Source organism: Saccopteryx leptura, chromosome 7, assembly GCF_036850995.1.
Source record: "Saccopteryx leptura isolate mSacLep1 chromosome 7, mSacLep1_pri_phased_curated, whole genome shotgun sequence".
NCBI classification, from domain to species: domain Eukaryota; kingdom Metazoa; phylum Chordata; class Mammalia; order Chiroptera; family Emballonuridae; genus Saccopteryx; species Saccopteryx leptura.
The window spans coordinates 75,266,521-75,289,526 of NC_089509.1; the positions used below are offsets into that span (position 1 = coordinate 75,266,521).

The following is a 23,006-nucleotide window of genomic DNA, read 5'->3' on the forward strand; positions in this document are numbered from 1 at the left end:
TGAACATTATGTTCAATTCTCAGATGTCTTCTGAAAGTGTTTGTTCTAACAGAACAAAAAATGTTCATTCTGGAGGTCAGTTGGAGGCGGCAGATTGGAAAAGAAATTCATTCATGTTTGAACTTCACATACATGATTTCACTTGATTCTCATAACAGGTCTTTGGCAACAATATTATGACCTCTATCTACTCTACAGATTCTACAGATGAAGAAACTGGGTTGTTCGGAAGTTAAGAAACTCAGTCAAGGCCACCCTTGTAGTAAATAATGAACCCAGGATTTTGAAGACAAGTCTGTTTGACTTTAGTCAAGCATGTTTTACTAATCCCACACTGTCCAACAAACATATTAACCAGAAATAGTTTCTCTTTTTAACATACTAAGATCAATAGTCACAGGAATAAAGGTACAGGAAGGGAAAAATGGGTTGTCCAGCAGTGATAAGTATGTATGTGCATTCCAGTACAGAGGCAGACATGCTTTCACGACAGGCAATGACAAGGACTCCATATTTTGCTCTCTTGGCTCAACTATCTTCCCTGTATCTATACTCTCTTGGTTCTGCTTGCCTGGCTTGCCATGTGCCTGATTCCTCTTACATCAGTGCTTCACATCCCTTCTGGTTGTTCTGGCAAGACATGTTTCAGTTTTCTGTAGCAGATGCCAAAACAAGCATTCCAACATCTGGAAATCATCCTCCATCACTTTCACCGGTAAGATGCATTTGCCTTAAAAGGTAGTCCCCATATAGACCCCCTGAGATTCCGCATTACCTTTGAGTAACAACTTTCCAATATTCCCTGGCTATGGAAAATTGCAGCCCCTGACTGCACACTCTGGCACTTTCTGTCATATTAATAATGACATTTTATGAGCCAGTGTTACAGCAACCTGAAGTAGTTTAAAAGGAAAAAAAATAAATAATCAAACAATGCACACACACACACACACACTCACACACAAATTTTCTGGATTTCTTAAAGGAGACAACTGTACCAGAAACTCTATTTTTTTATCCTAATACATAGTAGTTGAAAGTCAATATCACTAATATGGACTGCAAAAGAACAATGGAATAAATATATAGCAATAACAAGAACAACAAACATATACTATCGAGATAAAGTTCTAAGTTCAAGACTTGACTTAACAAAGTTTACTAAAGATGACATCATTTGCTCCTACTTCTCCTTCATCCACTGATGCAATTCCTTTTTTTTTTTTTTTTTTTTTTTTGCCATAGAGGAATCAGTTCCACAAAAAGACCAGCCCTGTGTCTTTGATTCTGGACAGGTGATGGGCAGTCCCCCTTTTAACAGAATCCTGCCAGTTCTCCTCTTCCCTTGCCCTCTCTAGAAAAATATTACAGTTTAACTCTCCACCTACAGAATCAATGACCTTCAGAAGCTATCAGAATGAACCATAATTTCATAAGGAAAATTGTACTAGAAAATAAGTTTCATGAGTTTAGCATCTCTGTCATATTCAATTTTGTTTATATTTACTTAGCATAACATCTGACACAAAACCAGGCTGTCAGTAAATGATTATTGAATGAATGAGTGAATGGATGAATGAATGGTTCTTTATGTGTACTTTAGAATAAAATGGTAATCATGTATTTAAAGAACATTGGGAGGTTTTAAAATGCCATATCACATCTCTCTGTTTTATTTAAAGTATTGATCACTCTTCACTTTTCTCCTTCTGCCTGGAACAACCTTCCCATGGCCTTTTACTCTTGTCATTCAGATCCACATACAAACTGAATCTACCTTATGTAAAGCTGTGCCATTCTCCAGACCTGTCCAAATGTGAATTTGATGGAAATGTGCTATTATTTGTAGTGTTCAATACAATAGTACTAGCCACACTAGTAGCATTTAAATTTTAATTCTTAAATTAAATTTAAATTTAAATAGCTACAAGTCGCTAGTAGACATTATGCTGGGCCACATTGCCCCAGAAACCTACTCTGTTTTAATTCCTCTAGTAACTTATTATTAGAAATTATCTATCTTTACAAAAAATATTTTGTTCATATATTGCCTTATCCCATTATATTTTTTTAAATATTTTTTTTATTATTCATTTTAGAGAGACAGACAGACAGACAGACAGAAAGGAGGAGCAGGACGCATCAACTCCCATATGTGCCTTGACCAAGCAAGCCTAGGGTTTTGAACTGGCGACCTCAGTGTTTCCAGGTCGACACTTTACCCACTGCGCCACCACAGGTCAGGCCCCACTATATTTTAAATTCCTTCTGTAATAAACAATTAAACACTTGGTAGTTTTAAGACAACTTCAATTTATTATCTTGCAGTACTGGAGGTCAGAAGTCCCAAATGGATCTCAGTGGTTATAATTGAGGTATTGGCATTCCTGCTAGAGGCGCTAGTGGAGAATTCATTCCACTGCCTTTTCCAGCTTTCAGAGACTGCCTGTTTTCCTTGGCTCATGGTTGCATTGAATCTTCCAAGCCAGCAACATCAAGCCATTTCACACTGCCATCTCTCTGGTTCTTTCTTTCAATTCCCTCTTCTACTTTTGTATTTTTATATTAAAATTTTTATTGCTGCTGTAACGTATTATTACATATTTACTAGCTTAAAAACACAAATTTATTATCTTACAAATCTGAAGGTCAGAAGTCTGACATGGCCATTCACTAGGTAGAAATCAAGGTGTCAGAAGGGCTGCACTTCCTCCACAGGCCCTAGAATGAGAATCCATTTCTTTGTTATTTTCAACTTCTAGACTGGGTTAATTGCATTACTTGACATATGGATCCTTCTATAGTTTTCAGAACCAGCAGAGTATCATCTTTAAATCTCTTCCTCTGACTAATTTTGCTTTGTTATCATATTATCCACCCTGACTACATCTCTTCTGCCACTTATATAGACCCTCCTAATTACATTGGTTTTTTTTTTTGTTTTTTGTTTTTTGTTTTTGTTTTTTTGCATTTTTCTGAAGCTGGAAACGGGGAAAGACAGTCAGACAGACTCCCGCATGCGCCCGACCGGGATCCACCCAGCACGCCCACCAGGGGGCCACGCTCTGCCCACCAGGGAGCGATGCTCAGCCCCTCTGGGGCGTCGCTCTGTCGCGACCAGAGCCACTCTAGCGCCTGGGGCAGAGGCCGAGGAGCCATCCCCAGCGCCAGGGCCATCCTTGCTCCAATGGAGCCTTGGCTGCGGGAGGGGAAGAAAGAGACAGAGAGGAAAGAAAGGGGGAGGGGTGGAGAAGCAGATGGGCGCTTCTCCTGTGTGCCCTGGCCGGGAATCAAACCGGGACCCCTGAACGCCAGGCTGACGCTCTACCACTGAGCCAACCGGCCAGGGCCTCCAAATTACATTGAATCCACCAGTTAACCCAAGTTAATCTCCCTCTTGTAAAGTTAGATGATCGGCATTCATAAAGCCATCTATAAAGTTAATTCTCTTTTGCCCTGTGATGTAGGGCACCCACAGTTACAGGAATTAGAGCATGGGTATCTTCGGAGGTCATCATTTGCCAGACATATCCTGCAACAGAATTCCAGCCATATGGTCAGAGACCTGATCATTGCTGTATCCACAAAGCCACAGATTGTGTTTGTCACATTGCATTCAATAAATATTTATTAAATAAATTAATTTTAAATTTTCCATTTTTAGGAAAATAGTTTTTGACTATGTGTGTTGAAGATTGTAGATTTAAAAATAAAAGAATAAAATAACATAAAATTATAATGTATAGTACGTTTGAAAACAAACCCACATATTATATCTTCTTTTCAATTTTTTGTCCTTTCATAAAGACTTGTCAAGACTTGAAAGTTTTAAATATGCTTCGTTTTCTGATATATATTGATGGCTTTGCCCTCATATATTAATTTAAAAAGAGTCTGGTTATACTGCTTTGATGGACAGATTGCCATAATGAGAAATATGCATTAAATACACAGAATATTATCACATATTGTGGTATAGAACAGAGGCAGGAAGAAGATTTATAAAGATGTTAATAATGGTTTGATGGAGATTATGAAAAGTTGCTTTTTTACTTTTAAAAATTTATAAAGAACAAGACTGTTGGTGATAAAAAATAAAGTTTAAATTATTTTTAAAGATAATGTTATTTTTGCATACCCCAAAATACATAGATGTATCTTAACTATATTTTGTGCCAAATATTTCAGTCTGTTATCTAAAACTAAATTCCATATAACTGACTGTGTAAAATTGTATTATCTTCCAAAATGTCCAAAAAGCTATTGCAAAATCCAGTATTAATTTATACTACAGCAAATAATAAGCATATGGTTTACTAAGTAACTAACAATTTGCAATAAAGTAGTGGAAATATAATTGAGAATTAGTTGTCATGGTAGCTGAAAAATAACATCTCATCAACAAAATGGAAAATTTAGCCTAAGCAACTTTTAATATAGCTATGTAATAGCTGTGACTACCTTCTACATTTTTCACACATCTCCCCAAAGGACAGCATTCAGCACTCAGACTATAACAAAGCAAACAGCTAAGCATGCAATACAATGTAATGAAAATTCTCGATGATAGATGATAGATAGATAGATCGATAGATGATAGAATAGAACACAACACAATGTTCTTAATGAGCTTTATGAAATATATGAAAATCTAATAAAAATAATGCTAATACTGTTAGATTACATTAAAAGTAACAATTGTACATATTTGTTTCCTTTAATTTATTTTTTATGTTTATTAAAACATATACAAGTAATAACATATCTGGAAGTTGGACCCAAAAATAAGGAAAAAAACAAAAGAGTCGTACAGAAGATTTTAAATTATTTATTAACAAGGCATGTTAATGATATTTAAATTAAAAGGCCTAAAAAGAATAGAAATATGATCTCATCATTTCTTTTAAACAATGATGACAAACACAGGATATTTTCATCTTCTTATGCCAGAGGAAGTGATATTTGCACCACTTTGCCATCCTGACTAGACGGAGTAGACAACATGGAATTTCAACACATACTATTGTATATTGCAAAGTGTATTTCACACAGACCAGTATCAGGAAGTTCTAACTGTAATGTGCTTTGAATTATCTAAATAATATGTGGACTTGTTCTTCAGTGGAGCTAAGTGTTTTTGTGGTGGTTTTGTTTGAAATAGAATTTTGCCAAGAGTTTGGTGAAAATGTCCTAGTCCCCCTGGTATGTGCTGGTTTGGAGAAACAACAATTTTACCATCAACGGAATTGCTAAAATAACAAACTATTTTTATTCGATATTAGTTATACATAAAGAACTATTTATTGATCTAAATAGAAAAAATATTTTATTTGTGACAACTAAATTTTTATAACTTTTACATTCTATATATTTCTTTTTCCCTCAGCAGATGAGTTCAATGAGGGTGAGGGCTGTGGTATTCCTATGACTTTACACAATATCTGGAACACAGTACATGTCAATAAATGTTTGCTGAATTTTAATTACAAAGTCAAAGTTCTTAGGTAGTCATACCAGTCAGTAATAGAAGAATGCCTGAGAATCGATACAATAGCTGAAGATAACGTGCAATGATTGACTCCATAGTAATGATTTTACTGAGTAATTTATTAAAATTTGTGTTAAGTTTATGGTAATGTGTTCTTCTCATACAGATTAAATATCAATGAGCCAAGGATTATTTTGTGTTATTCTCTTATTGAATCTACTGATCACAGCTCTCCATTTTTGTACAATACTTCACTAACATTAAAATATTTTCTAGAACTAAAATTATTAGCACAATGGGAACACCAAGAGATTATATCCATCATTTCATTAATAATATCTAACAGGGCCCTGGTCGGTTGGCTCAGTGGTAGAGTGTCGGCCTGGCATGCAGGAGTCCTGGGATCAATTCCCGGACAGGGCACACAGGAGAAGTGCCCATCTGCTTCTCCACCCCTCCCCCTCTCCTTCCTCTCTGTCTCTCTCTTCCCCTTCCGCAGCCAAGGCTCCATTGGAGTAAAGTTGGCCCGGGTGCTGAGGATGGCTCTATGGCCTCTGCCTCAGGCACTAGAATGCCTCTAGTTGCAACAGAGCAACGCCCCAATGGGCAGAGCATCACCCCCTGGTGGGTGTGCCGGGTGGATCCCGGTGGGGCACATGCAGGAGTCTGTCTGACTGCCTCCCCGTTTCCAACTTCAGAAAAATACAAATAATAATAATAATATCTAATAGGTCCTTAGGATTAGAATACAATATGGAACTAAAATGAGCTGAATAGAATTCTAGTTAAATATATGACCTCAGTAGCCATTATATCAAATTAGCTCAGAAATCAATATATAGTTATGTGCCACTGAAACAATGTTTCAGTCAACAACAGACTGCATGTGTGACAATGGTCCCATAAGATTATAATGGAGCTGAAAAATTTCTATCACCTATTGACATCATAGTCATTATAATAGCGCAGCACATTATTCATGTTTGTGGTGATGCTGGTGTAAACAAAGCTACTGTACTGCCAGTCTTATAAAAGGATAGCATGTGCAATTATGTACTGTACATAATACTTGATGATTATGATAAACAACTATGTAACTGGCTTGCATATTTATTATGCTGTTCTATTTTATCATTATTTTGGAGTATACTCTATCTACTTACAGAAAAACAGTTTGCTGTAAAACAGTATGCCCTGTGACAGCATCAACAGCCTCATACATCAAATGTTTACCAATCTTTTGATTGCATTATTTTCTATTGTGCTTGATTTAATCTGGTGTTGTTTTATACAGTAACAAGCTATACAGGTTTGTAGCCTAGAAGTAATAGGCTGTACCATATAGCCTAGATTTGTAGTAGGCTATGCCATCCAGTTTTATATAAGTACAACTCTATAATGTTGACACAATGACCATATTGCATAACAGTGCATTTCTTAGAACATATTCCTATCATTAATGAGCAGTGTATGACTGTATTAGCATGTCTAAGAAGTTTAACCTCTGAAAATTTTACTTTGATTCTTAATTGTTTGTAGAACTACTCTCTCAAAGAAAACTTCACTCTGCCAGATCCAACAGTTTTCCTCCATCATCCTTACCCTTAGATCTCTATTACACAAACACAGATACAAGTGATCTAAGAACCCTTCTGATGCTTCTACACACTATATTCTCCTCTCTGTTTCCTTTCTGAAATTTTCACTAACTTTCTGACCTCCAGCAGATTTTCCCCTTTCCTGAACTTACTCCAGACTTATTCTCAAAAGTCCATTGTTTTTTGTTCAGTGCTTATATTTCATATTTCTTATCCTAATTATTTCAATTTTCTACTTTGAGTGCACCATATCATTTGGCTTGGTACACAGAAATCAAATATTTGTTATTGGCAAATTGAGTGTTTCTCAATGGGCAGCATTCACACAAATTAGTAAAACAATTAAGCAGGTGACTAAATTTTTAACTCATTTGTAGCCTCCATGGAAATTCGAGCAAATGTTTTGATTTTTAAAAATGTCAATACAGCAGGACAAAAATATTTTCTTTTCTTTTTTTTTTTTTTTTACTAAGTGAAAGGCAGGGAGGCAGAGACAGATTCCTGCATGTGCCCCGACTGGGATCCACCTGGCAAGCCCCTTCCAGGCAATGCTCTGCCCATCTGGGCCGCTACTCCATTGCTCAGCAACTGAGCTATTGTAGCACCTGAGGTAAAAAGCCATGGAGTTGTCTTCAGTGCCCAGAGCTAACTTTGTTCAAACCATTGAAGGCATGGCTGCATGAGGGAAAGAAAGAGAGAGAGAGAGAGAGAGAAAGGAGGGGTAGAGAAGCAGATGATCACCCCTCCTGTGTTCCCTGACCAGGAATCATACCCAGGACTTCCAACACACCAGACTGACGTTCTACTGCTGAGCCAACAGGCCAGGGCTAAAAATATTCTTAGCAAATAAACACTTATATTGGAAATTCTCCTGCTTAAAGTGATTGGTTCAGCTGTCTTGTCTTTATAAGTTTGTAATTAATTTATAGACCAGCTTAAACTCATCTATACTCATGCTGTTCTTTATATATTCATCAATTCCCTTAAAAAATAACTATAGCTAGTCATATCTCTCCTATTGGGACCCTTTAAATATGAAGACCATTTTAAATTTTATTTTTCTACTTCCAGTGTCTAACATGCACTCAGAATACTAGGATCAAGGAAGCAGTCAATAATATTTGGGCAATTTGATCTCAGTAAGTTTATCATCAATGAAGCATATAAAGCCAAGACAGAAAGCCTAATAATTAGAGGTGTCTCAATGAATGCTAATCCAGCATTATTTTTCTTTCCAAAAATTTTTTGGCTCTTATCTTGTAACTTATCTTGTGACTGCATTTGTTTTCATCTCTTTGCAGAGACTCACTTACAAGGTCTCCTGTTTCATCTCAAGTAAAAATTTTAGTTGGGTAAATTAAAAGTTGTCTGTTTATTTCCTACTCACTACAGCTCTTCATGATAATTCTCAAATTCTGGGTCTGAAAAAAAGTTAAAGAAAACAATCTAAGTTTCTAAGAGATTGAATTACACTTTCCTTATTATTGTCTGCTGAAGGTATGGTCTCACTGAATGAGGTCTCTAAGCATGCATCACTGAACAAAAATGATTTTCATACAGTATGGAGTGCTTTTCTTGGTGACTAAAATTACCTTCCTCCTTTCCTTTCTACTCTCTATAAGATGCAACTGCAAGAGCTGTGGATTGGGAGCCAGAACATTGAGGATTCATATCTATGTCCAACATTCACTGCATCATTTATCCCTGTGAGTCTCAGTTTCCTCATCTGTAAATTAGAGTTTTTATATTTTATGTGTGCAGCAAAGAAGTAAACTGCATAATCCTACTTAGATGTAGTGTGGCATTATATTATAACTGATAGAGGCAGAAAACTCTACAAATAAATGTCAACTGAATATACACCACTGGCTGACACAGACAACCTTAGCCTTGCCTCTGAGGAAGTGAATCTCTGTTTATTTAGTGATTTGGTAACACCTAGGGAGGAGTGAATAAAACTGATGGAAAGTTGAAGTTGATCATCCAAAAGAACAGTGCATGTCCCAGTTAGAAAAAGAAATATTATATATCATGACACAAGATCATTTTGAACAACTGATATCTAAACAGCATTCCCAATAAAAACAAATGATTTATACATAACTTAATCTTCACATCATTACACCATACAGAGCAATAAGTAGAACAGTTGGTCTCAAATGATATCCTAGTATATGTAATTTAATTGATAAAATGAAATTGATTAATTTTTACATTTAATTAAAATTGATGCATTAAAATAATTGAAGCAACAAAAATGGTTGATGTTCTCTGGCATGAACTTCCACTGCCACCCCCTTGTATCCTCAACATATACTTTCCCATGAAACTACACCAGCATCTTTGTCTCCCTGCCTCTAATGTCAAAGACAGACCATCCAGTCTCCATTTTTATACCCCTCCACCTTTACACCCAACATTAGAGCCTTTCTAATTCTTAGTCAATTTCCATTGCCCTGTCTTTCTGTATCTCCAACATCTCCCCCTCTCTGAGACACCTTTTCTCATAGCCTATAAATATCTCATTCTGTCATCCGAAAACCAAATAAAACAAAAATTATTACCTGACACTATATCTTATGCCAACTATGGTCCTATATCTTTTCTTCCCTTCATAACTCAGCTTTTTAATGGATAATAAATGGGGAAAAATATCCTATACTTGCTACCTCTACTACTGTTAAATACTGATATATGAATATCAATCAATCAGTTGTCCCAAAATAACCAAGTCTCTAATAATAAATAAGATTATCCTACCTTCCATTCTATGCTCCAAACTACTAAAGTAGTTTGCAGTTTCCTGCACAAACAGTACTAATACTTTTGTGTATTTCTTCATGTATTTTTGTCCTATCTAGATGCCATCCTTTTGCTTTTCTCTTGTCTCCTTTCTGCTGGTTACCATACATCTATCATTTATGATTTGGGTCTGTCTCCAAGAAACCAATTCTTGTGCCCACAAGTGAGTTGGGTACTCTACACCATTATTTTTCATCATATTTATGGTATTGTGTTTTAGTTATTTGTTCATATGTCGATTTCCCTCATTATGGATGCCCCTTAAATACAGGATAGTGTTGTGAATCACCTTTGTGTCCCTGTATCCTGATTAAAGTCACTATAACTAAATTAGCTATGTTTTAAAATTAACTTTCTTTTCTACTTACTAGTCAATTAGTGTGCTTTCAAGTATGTGTTTATGTAAGGCTTTTCCCAAAAACAAGGTTGAGTAATGTAATTAGACAACAATCTAAAAATTAATGTAGAAATGGTACTTGAGTTTGAATTGCCTAAAGAAATAGATTTTGTTTGAATTATTAATCACATTTATTGAGTATGGGCTTTGCACAGGATCTGTATCAGACTTTCTTGGGTTTGAGGGATGGTCTTTACTCTCAAAGTTCATATGATAAACCTAAGAGATCAATGACATTTATTAAAGGAAACTAAGCCAACAAAATGCAATAAAGTTTCTATTAAGGACAAAATGTGTCATAGAAAGGGGAAATGTAGTTCAGACAAAAAGGGCAAAGATGTCTGGAATAATCAGAAATGTTTCAAGGAGGATGCACATCAAACTAGATTATGACATGAAGGATCTGGATGTAGAAGGAAGAGAAGGCATCCAGATAAACTAAGTAATGGAGTAATTGCAGGGCAATGACTGCTCAAGTGTTCTCCCTTCTGAGGCCTTCCCTCACCTCTTATGCCAGCCCTCAACTTCTCAGGCAGTATGTGACAGGCCATTTTCGAGTGCTCTCCTTGCGTCCCCTATTGTTTCCATCATAGCACAGACCAGATGACATTGTCCTTGATTATATTTGTCCTTATTAGACAATTAGCGCCTTGGGAAGCAAAGATTAAATATTCGTTTCTGTATTATCCAGTAAAGTGCCCGGTAAACAATATGTACTCAGTAAATGTTTACTGAATTAACGAATAATGTAGAAGTGAAAGTAACTAACTGCCCATGGGTTGTATAACGGGGCTATCCTCCTCTGTAGAGAAAAGCAAATTAAAATCCTCACTTCAGATCAGAGTATTGTATTACTTCATTTAATAAAAACTAAAAATTTTCAGCAAAGTCTAATGTTACACACTTTTAAAATGGCTTTTGAGGATTGAATGAGATTTATATTCCCCAAAGATATAAATTATTATCAAATGCTTTAAAATGGGCCTGACCTGTGGTGGCGCAGTGGATAAAGCGTCGACCTGGAAATGCTGAGGTCGCCGGTTCGAAACCCTGGGCTTGCCTGGTCAAGGCACATATGGGAGTTGATGCTTCTAGCTCCTCCCCCCTTCTCTCTCTCTCTCTCTCTCTCTCTCTCTGCCTCTCTCTCCCTCTCTCTCTCCTCTTTAAAATGAATAAATAATAAAAAAAAAGAATTCCATTAAAAAAAAGGTTTTTTTTAAAATAAAAAAAAAAATGCTTTAAAATGGGCAAATGTATCTCACCCATTAAAGAGTACATTAATCTAGAGCATGACAGTTTTCTATACTGGAATCTCTGAATTGGCCATAGATGTGAATATTTATAAATAATTTCTTTAAAAAAACTTGTCAGGTTTTAAATCTAATTGTTTGATGTACTTGAATTGGACATACTCACTTTTTATAAAGATATTGGGGGGGGGGTTATTGTCTGCCCAGAAAGCCTGGGAGTAAAATTTTAGTAGAACTTAGAGGCATAAATGTTGAGAGGGCTCAGTGAAGGAATGAAATTGGGAAAAGAAACATAAAAATGGAGTCTCATTTTCCCTGAAAAAAAAAGGAAGACAAGCAGTATATTCCAAAAAAGTTCTATGCTCAAGAAATATCAAAAGAGCCTGACCTGTGGTGGCGCAGTGGATAAAGCGTCGACCTGGAAATACTGAGGTCGCTGGTTCAAAACCCTGGGCTTGGGCTTGCCTGATCAAGGCACATATGGGAGTTGATGCTTCCAGCTCCTCCCCCCTGCCTCTCTCTCCTCTCTCTCTCTCTCTCTCTCTCTGTCTCCCTCTCTCTCCTCTCTAAAATGAATAAATAAATAAATAATTAAAAAAATAAATATCAATAGAACAAAACAAATATTTTAAGTGTTCAGAGAAGCATATACACATCTTCCAACAAATATTATTGCAAAAAAAATGACTCAATAACAAGTATAAAATAAAGAATCAAAAACAAGTATGGCAATCTCATCTATTCAGGTAAAAGCTAATAATTTCTCCATTCTTTTATTTTTTAATTTTATTTATTTTCTTAAGGCTGGGTAGAATAGCAGTTTACTAGGTTCCATAGGTTGTCAGAAAAAGTAAGCAGTGTTTCCACTACAAAGACAAGTAGCTGTAAGGACAAGAATCGAGGATACTGCTAAATTCTGACCACACACCCCACAAAAAAAATTATTTAGAAGACACTGAGTCTTAAGGTTATAATAAGTATAACACAACACATAATACAGTTACCTATTTTCTCTCTAATTTGAAAGTTTAAGCCTTGGTCGGTAGCTCAGTAAATAGAGTATCAGGCAGCATATGGACATCTTGGGTTCAATTTCTGGTAAGAGCACACAGGAGAAGTGACCATCTGCTTCTCTGTCCCCTTCTCTCCCTCTGCCCCTCCACAGCCAGTGAACTAAATGGTTCAAGCATGACTCTGGGTGCTGAGGATAGCTCCTTCAGAGTGCAGCAGCCTCAGCTGCTAAAAATAGCTCAGTACTGGAACATTGTCCCCAGATGAGGTTGCCGGTGGATCCTGGTCAGGGTGCATGGTAGAGTCTGCTTCGTTATCTCTCTTCCTCTCACACATACACAAAAAAGGTTCAAAATTACTCTGCAATCTAAAATATTTTTCATCAAAGTATTGTGAATTCTCTTTTCACAATCTCCTCTTACAACAGTGTCTGAAAACTATTGTAAAACCATGGGCTGAAAAGTATATGGTCTTATAAAGTTATAAATTGAGAGTTGTGATCCTTAAATGAATAGTTATCTAATCCATAGAAACCAGGATCAAAACTTCAAATCCTAATTTAAAAGTACAGAGACATACTACCTACAGAGATTATTCATGATGCCTCAATTTACCAAAACACATGCATGAGATTCTTCACAGCACTATATCATAAATCTGACCTATATAAAAAACGTTCATGTAGACCTAGAATTATAGACTTTCAGACTAGCAAGTGGCCCTGGATAATATATCACAGCTTTCACAAAGAAGGAAACTGAGACCCAGAGAATTTAAGTCACCCCACAAAATCACCAACTTAGTTCATGATAGAGCTGCAATTAGAATGCAGAGTTCCTGTGTCTTGTTCCAGTTCTAATTTAGAAGCTTTCCTTTAAAATTATTTCAACAATTCATTCATGAAAGAAAGTAACAGTCTATTTAGTTGAGGCCCTCATCTCTTTAACTGCATGTTTCTCTCTGCACAAGTACACAGTCTTAAAATATACCAGAAAGTAGACAGGCCTGAGGGATTATGGAACCTTTGTCTAAACACTTGGCTCAGATTGCTGTGGATATTTGTCACCAGTTTAAATTTCTAGCTCAAAGTCACCTTCTGACCCAGGGAAAAGGACACCATGCTACAAACAGGCCCTTAGAGCAAAACTTTGATTTTGAGACAGGCTTCCTGATGAGAGATGAATAGGGAAAAAGTAATAATAATAGTAGATTCAGCCTTCTGCCAGAAAGCTACATTTTTGCTTGTACAGAGACTACAGTTCATTTATATTAGAAAATCATGCTTTGTTTTTCCATCTGTTCCATTTACCTTCAAGTCAAAGCCTCTATTCTTGTCTTTTTCTATTTAATTCCTATTTGGGGCTTTGGGAGATTTCTAAATAGTTATATAAGCAAGTTATTTTACTTTTCTCAATTCAAAGTTTAAAAAAACAGCAAATTTGCTTTCCTTCATTTTTATGAAGTGTCACATATTCCTTTGGATTACTAACATTATCATGTATTTAAAGCATTTATTTTGCATTCAGCTAACTATTCATCACAGTAAAAGCATGCCAAAATAATAACACTACCTTTATATAGACCTTTCCAGCTAGCACAGAATTTCCACAGATTTAATGACTTATTTATTTTGAACCTGTGAGATAGTAAAATAAAAAGTATTATTCTCTTTTATAAATGAGAATGTTAAGACTCCAACCCCTTACATTTAAAAGAAACTTATAAGGAAAGAGTCATGACTTTATTTTGGATGCCTAACTCCAGTTCAGTGCACTCTAGCGCCTATTGCTATGTTGAGTTAGTAGAAGTTGAGTGAGATCACACAAGCTCCTTACTCTTCTGGGACCACCCAGGTGGAGGTGCATGCTATCCCTCACAAAAATATTGCCCAGGGTTCGAATTAAGTCCATCTTAACACCAGTAAAATAACAGGAAGGTAAACAAATGTTTTACGTATTGAGCACAGTTTCATTTTTCTTGAACAACCCTATCTGAACTAAATTTGCAAGCAATTACCAAAATCATTATATTAGGGGAAAAAAGGATAAAATTTAATGATTAAATGTATTGCTAAGTTTTTGAAATGTAGCCTAATACCAAAATAAAACTTTCAGCGTTTTTGCCATTTTGCTTTTCCTGACTTGTTTCTGAATAATCAGGTGCACAGCATAGTCCTGACCCAAGGGAAAAGCATAAGATGAAATTTTGTTAATGCCATGTCAAACCTCCCAATTATAGCTCTCCCTCCCACCCTTCTGTTGTGCCACAGATGCCTAGGACTTACTGCTCTCCATACTTTTTTTTATCAAACTTAGTAACTAGGAATGATCTGATAAAATTTACTTCTGTTATGGAGCGAACAATCTTCAATGGCCCATTCAGGAAATCCATCTTAAAAGTACTAATAATATCCACTTTTCTTTTAGTGCCTCTAAAGTAACAAGAAATTTAATTTAATTCTTCAATATGCAGATCACAAAATGGGATCTCAAGATTGGAAACTTATTCAAGGTCACAAGGTTGCAGATGACAAAGACATGACTCAAATGGGAGACTCCAAAGACCTACACTCTATCACTGTTTGTTGAAAGTAAATGGAAAAGGAGAAGTTCTAAATGTAAACATTGCCGACTGTTACAAGCTCTAAATGTAGAAAAATTGTAATAGTTAAAAGGAACTTTCCGGAATCAAAAAAATCTCACTGTGAGACAATGTCTTATTCTTACTGCCTATAGCAGTGATGGGCAATCTTTTGAGCTTGGTGTATCAAAATTCGCCAAAAAACTGAGCATAACTCAGGTGGTGTGTCACTTCGAAAAAAACGGCCTAACTGGAAGTCCCGGAACTAGACACTCTGTACCGGAGTTCTGTTGTTTTGGCCTACAGACCTCTGGCACAGAGTGTCTAGCAAATGTTTTATCCTCTGCTACTGCACCTGGCCTCGCAGGAGCTGAGGATGAAACGTCCTTCTCCGTATGTGGCACCATACTTCTCTGGTATGAGGCCGCATGGCCGCGTGTCATCAAAAATGGCTACGCGTGTCAGTGCTGACAATGTATGTCATAGGTTCGCCATCACGGGCCTATAGGACTAATTGACAGCATATATGCTATTAGCGCAAGAGAAGAGAATAGAGATTGTGGCAAGGTTTATTTCTTTATTTTAAAATAACTATGTTTTAGGTATATAGAGGTTAAAAAGATTAGAGGAATCAAAGAACAACAACTAAGAAATACACAAACTTCCTTATCGTCTTTGAAATTCTCTAAATGAATCTTATGAAACATGAAATTGGTATGATCATGGAGCCACAGGTTAGCCCTTGCATGCCCATAGAATCCATCTTTCCATGAACTCATGCTTTCCAAATGATGCACAAAGGATTCTATCCTGAAGACACAAAAGACTCAGAAACAGTGGGAATCCAGTGGGAAGATTTCCATTTTGCTTATACTTACACAACTTCTAGTTTCTATTAGAACGCATTTAAAGAGATTCTCATGTTTTGATTATGGAACCGTCTGTGGACGAGGGCAGAAGGCCCACAACAGAGATGTTTCACCAATGTCAGCTGATTCTGATGGCCAAGGAATATTGAAAAAAAGATCACAAAAGGCAAATTACCATGTAATAAGCTAGCATTACAGGAGAGTTCTGACAGTGGGTCAGGGTAGAAGAAAAAGTCTGTAACTTAAAGAAAATTTGAGGGTGACATCCAGATGGAGCTATAGTATGAGATCCAGATTCTCAACAGAATTTTAAATACCTTTCCTTGAAACAGAAAGGAGGTTAAAGTCTATTTCCCTAAAAAATCAAATAAAATTATCTCTTTCCAAATTGTTTTCCTAGAACTGGATCTGCTCATCTTCCTAGGACTTTAGCATCATTGCATCCATGGGAGAGATGTGGAAGGATACAAGGTAGCTCTAATAGTGTACCTTTGCAAATGTATGGAACATATTTATATGCTGAATATACCAAAACATCATAAAATACTAATTTAATCATAATTGAAAACTAATTTAATTTTACTATATCATCCAACATTGCCAATGAAACTGACTGTATTCACTGATTTTTCTCTATGGAACTATTTCTGTTTCAGTTTTGTCTCACCCTCTACATAAAGGAATTACCTCACTTTTTAAAAAATAAAACAAACAGATTTTAAGAATCCAGATTTCTTCCCAGGCTAATGGAATGCCATTGGTTCAAGAATTTATTAGTTATTTCTCAGCAAAATTCAGTTCACTTTTACAATGCTTAAGGGAGAAAAATAAAATCACAAATACATGCCTAATCTATCCAGTAGAGATAAATATTTAAGGGGGAATTAAAAAAAAAAAAGCTGGGGAAAGAAGTGAGATTTTTTTAAATGAACACTCAGAAAGACTTAATACAACACCTTAAGGCTTGAACCTCAGCGCCCTAATGGAACTTTCATTTGTTTCTGCTTCATTGGCCCTAAGTCTTTTAATTTCCAGTACAAACTCATGTAAAAGAAAATTCTCTATCAGAATCACTCATTTGCCTTGGAATGGCCAGTGCCTTTCTGCCCTATCAAAAAAAAAACTATAAGTCTTCTCTATAAAATTTCAGACGTTTTGTGTTTGTAGCCAAAGACCAGAAAAGTAAGAACTTTTATTTTGCAGTTATCTTCCCATGGTAACCAGTTGTACTTACTGTCCAACAGTTCATCCTATTAGAAAGTCTAGCTAAAATTTTAGTAACGTGAGAAACATGATGTCCTGAATTAAACTGTAACTTAATCATCTGTTCAATGTAAAACTCTGGGGGAAAAAATGAGTAAAAAAAGGCTTAAAGATACTTTCAAACTAGCCTAGATGAATCTGATAGGTTCTTCTACCGCAAGAGCAAATAATAAGGATATAATTGCTATTTATGATCAATACAAATATTAAATCTTTATAAATACATTGTATTTGCTATGGGAACCATCCATATTTTTAGAATTTTATAATGAAAAATTCTAAAGTTGACAGCCGCAGAACTATATCGAATAAGAAGGATTTAATTAAAGGAATTCATAGCTACAAATTATCTGGTAAAATTCTATGTCCATACTTCCTTCTAAATCAAACTCATCATTTTGTTGAGGTTTGAAAAACTTGAGAAGGAAGGGCTATAAAGTACGGAAACCCTGAGTATGAATAATGTTCCTACATCCTACATCACTTTCTGCTTTCTGGAGTCAATTTCACAAAACTCTCCTGGGAGTGAAGTAGAGAAACCAGCAGCCTTTGGAAAATGAAGAGACTTGCAAAATCTGGGAAAAGATGGTCACCCCTACTATTGTATCCAAATAATCCTAAGAGCTGCCTTGTAAATCCCTGTGCAGTGAAGCAATTCCTCTAATTCCAAATGCAACCCAGAGCAATGCAGTGTGGAAAATAAGGATCCAATTTTTATTAGAGACTTTTATGACTACCACATTTTCAGAGTAAATTCTGAGACAGACAGAGCTGGTAGACAGGCATGAGGTAGCACTAGGGCATGGGATGGATCAGCCATGGCTTACTCACACACTGGGAAGAATCACAGAAAACAAAATATGTGTGTGTGGGGGGGGGTATGAAACATGAGAGGGGAAGTAATGTTTCAAATCACATGGACATTAGAAAGTTTCCAAGAGGGTCTTAGCTGGTGGCTCAGTAGATCGAGTACCCAGTGTATGGATGTCCTGGGCTCAATTCTTGTCAGGGCACACAGGAGAAGCGAACATATTCTTCTCTTCCCCTTCTCTCTCTCTTCCCTCTCGTAACCAGTGGCTCAATTAGTTCAAGTGTGGCCCCGGGCACTGAGGATAGCTAAGCCCTCAGTACTGGAGCACTGGCCCAAGACGGGGTTGTCAGGTGGATCCTGGTCTGAAGGCATGAAGGAGTCTTTCTCACTATCTCCCCTCCTCCTACTTAATATATATATAATGAATGTCTCCAATAGAAAGAAGTTTTTGTTCATTTTGTTTTTCCAGGTGTAAGCTAACACAAAGAGACAATACAGTAACACTCTTCAATTTGAATAATAAACTTTTTTTTTCTTTACAGCGACAGAGAGAGAGTAAGAGAGAGGGATAGATAGGGACAGACAAGAACAAAGAGAGATGAGAAGTATCAATCATCAGTTTTTCGTTGTGATACTTTAGTTGTTCATTGATTGCTTCTCATATGTGCCTTGACCGTGGGCCTTCAGCAGACCGAGTAACCCCTCGCTCAAGCTAGCAACCTTGGGTCCAAGCTGGTGAGCTTTTTGCTCAAGCCAGATGAGCCCGCACTCAAGCTGGCGACTTCGGGGTTTCAAACCTGGGTCTTCCGCATCCCAGTCTGACGCTCTATTCACTGTGCCACCGCCTGGTCAGGCAATAATAAACTTTTTAAATGGGTTTAAAATATAGCCCATATAGTATTCAATAAAAGTATTCATGCATTGTCAAATGACAATAGAAAAGTAGATAAAATTTGCATTTTAAGTTTTATACTAGACTTTAATCTCTTTGAGAGCAAAAGTTGTTTATTTTTTTAATAACATCTAACATTTGGGTTCTTATAATCACCTAATAAGCATTTACTTTAATTGTTATATTATTAAGTAGTAATGGAGTAATAATCTCAACAGCCTTTGGAAAATGAAGAGACTTGCAGCAAAGTCTGGGAAAAGACAGTCACCCCTCAATGCTTCCAGTTTTGGGGGGAGCCATATGACAATGTGGGTGGTTCACATACATGATAGTCGTCATGATAATTATTTGAGGTAAATATTGTTATTTCAATTTTATGGATAAAGAAACAAAGGTACAGAGAAATCAAGAAAATTGCCCAAGAATATGCAAATAAAATTTGCAAAATCTGAATTTGAAATCAGTTCACTGATTGACTAAATGGTTGGAAGAATATTTTTTAGATTTTAAAAATAATATTCATTTTGCATATATGTGAGGAATAACTATTATGTACCTAATACATAAAATAAATTCATGATATGGCAGAGGTAAATAAATAAGAGTGTGTGTGTGTTTGTGTATATGTATGTGTAAGGACAAGCAATTCCTCACTTTCTGGCAGAGAATGACAACTGATGTGGCTATAGTCGTGGAAATGGATCAGATCATGTGAGGTCTTGTATACCATGGTTAGCAGTTTGACATTATTTTTTCTTCAGGTTATGGTGATCAATGAAGGTTTTAAGAAAGGCAGTGACATCAGATTTAGTTGCATACCACAGTGACAACAGAGGGGAATCTATAAATCTATACACACAGTTGGGAAGTGGTCAAATGAGAGACAAAGAAAAAAATGTAGATGCTATTGCAGTAATACCACAATAATGCTGATGAGGTCCTGAACCTAGACATTTGTAGTAGAGAGGGAGAGCAGGTATATTTGTAAAATAGCAGGGAAAATGGTAGAATTTTGTGACTGACTTCAATTTTGGCTTGAATGACTAGTTTGGATGATGTTGCCATTAACTGATAGAAGAACCACATAAAAAAGAAGATCCTGTTTTGGAAGGAAGATAATAAGTTGAGTTTTAAATACATTTATCTTAAAGTGGTTATGGCCCATTCATTGGGAAGTTGTGTATTCTGAAGTTCACATGGAAGGTCAGGGTTGGAGATAGAGATTTGAGAATTACCAGCATTTAGCTAGTAAGCAAAGCCTGAGAATAAAATTTCTAGATGATCTGGAAAGAGAACATACAGAGAGAGAGAACCAGTGAACTAGCTCCTCTGAGAAAACAAAGTGCTAAAGGACAGAGAGGATAGAGAGAGAGAGGTCAGGTAGGGAAGAGGGAGAAGATTCAGAGAGCAGCCTTTCAGGAAAGCTGGAGTGGTCAATGATATCAAATAAAGAAGAAAGGCCTAATAGGAGGTGAGAACTCCTATGAAACATCACACATTTCAGTCCTCGCTTTACTAGACCAGCTGAGATAGAATGAAGGGGAGCAAAGTCAGAGTTTAGTGCGATGAGTGAAGGTGTGGAGGCAGACAGAAAACTATACTCCTTTAAACCAGTGAGCTAAGAATAAAGAAAGGGTGGGAGTCAGAGAAGCCCGGGAGAGAGCAGAGCTTGTTTATGGGCTAAGGAAAAAGAGTCCATAGAAAACAAATGGTTGAAGTTATGGAAAAAAAAAAAGAGCGTAACTGATGGAGTAAGTTCCTGTAGGAGATGGGGAATGAATAAAATACAGAAGAAGAACAAATCCAGAAGGTTTTTCAGAAAAATTTAAAGATTTGTTAAGAGTAAAAAATAAACCACTAAGATTTGTAATGACTGAAATCAAATTGTAATACCACTGTCTGTGTCTCATGGGGATCTCTAAAACTACCTTCAGGTAAAATTCCCAAATAACCCTCCTAAGAGTCTCATCAGATGGACAGTGCTGTGTATAATTTCCCCAATTTCAGATGAGGATCCAAAGGTCACTAAAGGTTGGAAAACTGCTTAAATAGATGGGAAGGATCAGAACCCATATGCTCTCCAAGTGATGGCTGTATTGGGACAAACTTTACTTACTAAAGTTTAGAAACTACAATAAGGATATAATGCTTATTTTGCAAGCAATGTTTGCATGAAGAATATAATCTGTTGTCATCTTGAAACTGAATTTATAATTCTGATTGATCAGACACCCAAAAAAGAAAAGAAAATAAAACTATTTTTTGCTCTCTTACATCAAAAGTTTTTTTTAAAAAGTATGTAAACATTTTTGAGTTTGAATGTTATACCAGAAAGTTGTAGGGACAAATTTCCATTAATATATTAATTTATTAATATTATTAACATTACTGTCTTCTCTGTATAAGGCAGCATGTGGGGAAAAAAATCATGTGCTATTATAATTTCCCTAATACACTATTCTTTAGAGAATATATTCAGCACAAGATGGAACTACCTTGATTTCTTTTGAAGGGTTTAGTTTTTAATATATTAATAAAATAAAAACACTAAGGCCACTAATATGGTCACCATTTTAAGGCAAATTTTTCCATAGGATATATAACTCTTTGTGCAAATGTCAAGTATAGGTGCTCTTTTAAATACTGAATATAAAATAGTCTTACATGACATTTATATGTAATTTATATGAAAAGTCCCAGATTCTCAAAGCAGAGCTTTCTCTTTCTGTTTTTACCTCACATCCTACATTAAGTACACTTCTACAATGATCAGTATAATTAATTTTACATCTGCAGTGATAGTGTGAAGAGCAGGAAGTAAAAGTGAGAAGAGTAAAAATGAAAACTATATAAATAAGTTTGAATAACTTGTGTCCTTTGCATAAAATAATTCACCTACCCTCAAAGAGGAGGGTTTAGATCTTGAGTTATTTTCCAGAAATGATGGTGAATTTGCAATGGTTTACCTGCAAACTTTAATTAGGCACCCTTATAAGTGAAAGGGATAATTAGAATAGCAAGTTATTACCAAAGTCACAGAGTATGGCCTTGGAACAAGAAGCCAACTAGTCCACATCAAGATCAAAAGCATGTTAGGTAGAGATTTAATACAGTGGTTCACCAACATAAATCAGTATCACCTAGAAAGCTTCCCAAATCCCATCCAAACCTACTAAATCAGGATATTTGGTAAGGAAAGAGTCTAGAATTTATATTAGTAACAAGCTCTTCAAGTGGCCCATTATCCAGCCAGCTCAATACTTATTTGTAGATTGCTTACCAACTAACTTAGAGTCATGATCAAAATATACATTGTGTTTGTCAATATTGAGTATTCACTGTATCTATCAATCTATCAATCTCTCTCTCACTCAAATTTTATTTGAAGATACTCTTCGAAATAAAGCCTCACTATAATTTGAATAAAAGTTATAAGTGCTTATAAATTTATCTGAAGATAATAACAAGCAAAGACTTGTCGCCTACTATTGAAGTATATATACCATTCATTGTTCTTGGGTTCACAGTCTACTCAGAAGTGAACAATAACCAGGGTAGATCTGGTCACTGAAATATACTCTGTCCATCGAAACCAAAAGATCTATCTATTCCAATGAAAGTGGCTAACACTTATGCCATTGTGATCAAGACTATAGTTCCCTCTGGATAGCTATTCCCCCTTTTATATCCTTTATAACATGTGTAACTCTATTTGGTAGAGTGCATAACCAGTGTAACCCAGCCAAACGACCACATTTCCTAGCTGCCCTTGTTGTAGCTTTGTGTGACTATCTGACTAAATTCTGGCCAACTATAAGTAAGTTCAACTGGTATGAAGATTTAATAATCTTCATTAAAAATAAGATAATCATATCCTTTGTCTCCCATTCTTTTTTTTTTTTTTTTTTTTTTTTTTCATTTCTCTGAAGCTGGAAACGGGGAGAGACAGTCAGACAGACTCCCGCATGCGCCCGACCGGGATCCACCCGGCACGCCCACCAGGGGCGACGCTCTGCCCACCAGGGGGCGATGCTCTGCCCATCCT

The 23,006-nt window shown here is 36.2% G+C and overlaps 1 protein-coding gene across 1 annotated transcript in view; it reads right to left on the reverse strand.

Moving 5' to 3' along the window:
• The window catches only part of COL5A2 (collagen type V alpha 2 chain), a 169,156-nt gene that overhangs the window by 141,609 nt on the left and 4,541 nt on the right, over positions 1-23,006 (reverse strand). The gene's annotated exons all lie outside the window — the stretch shown is intronic.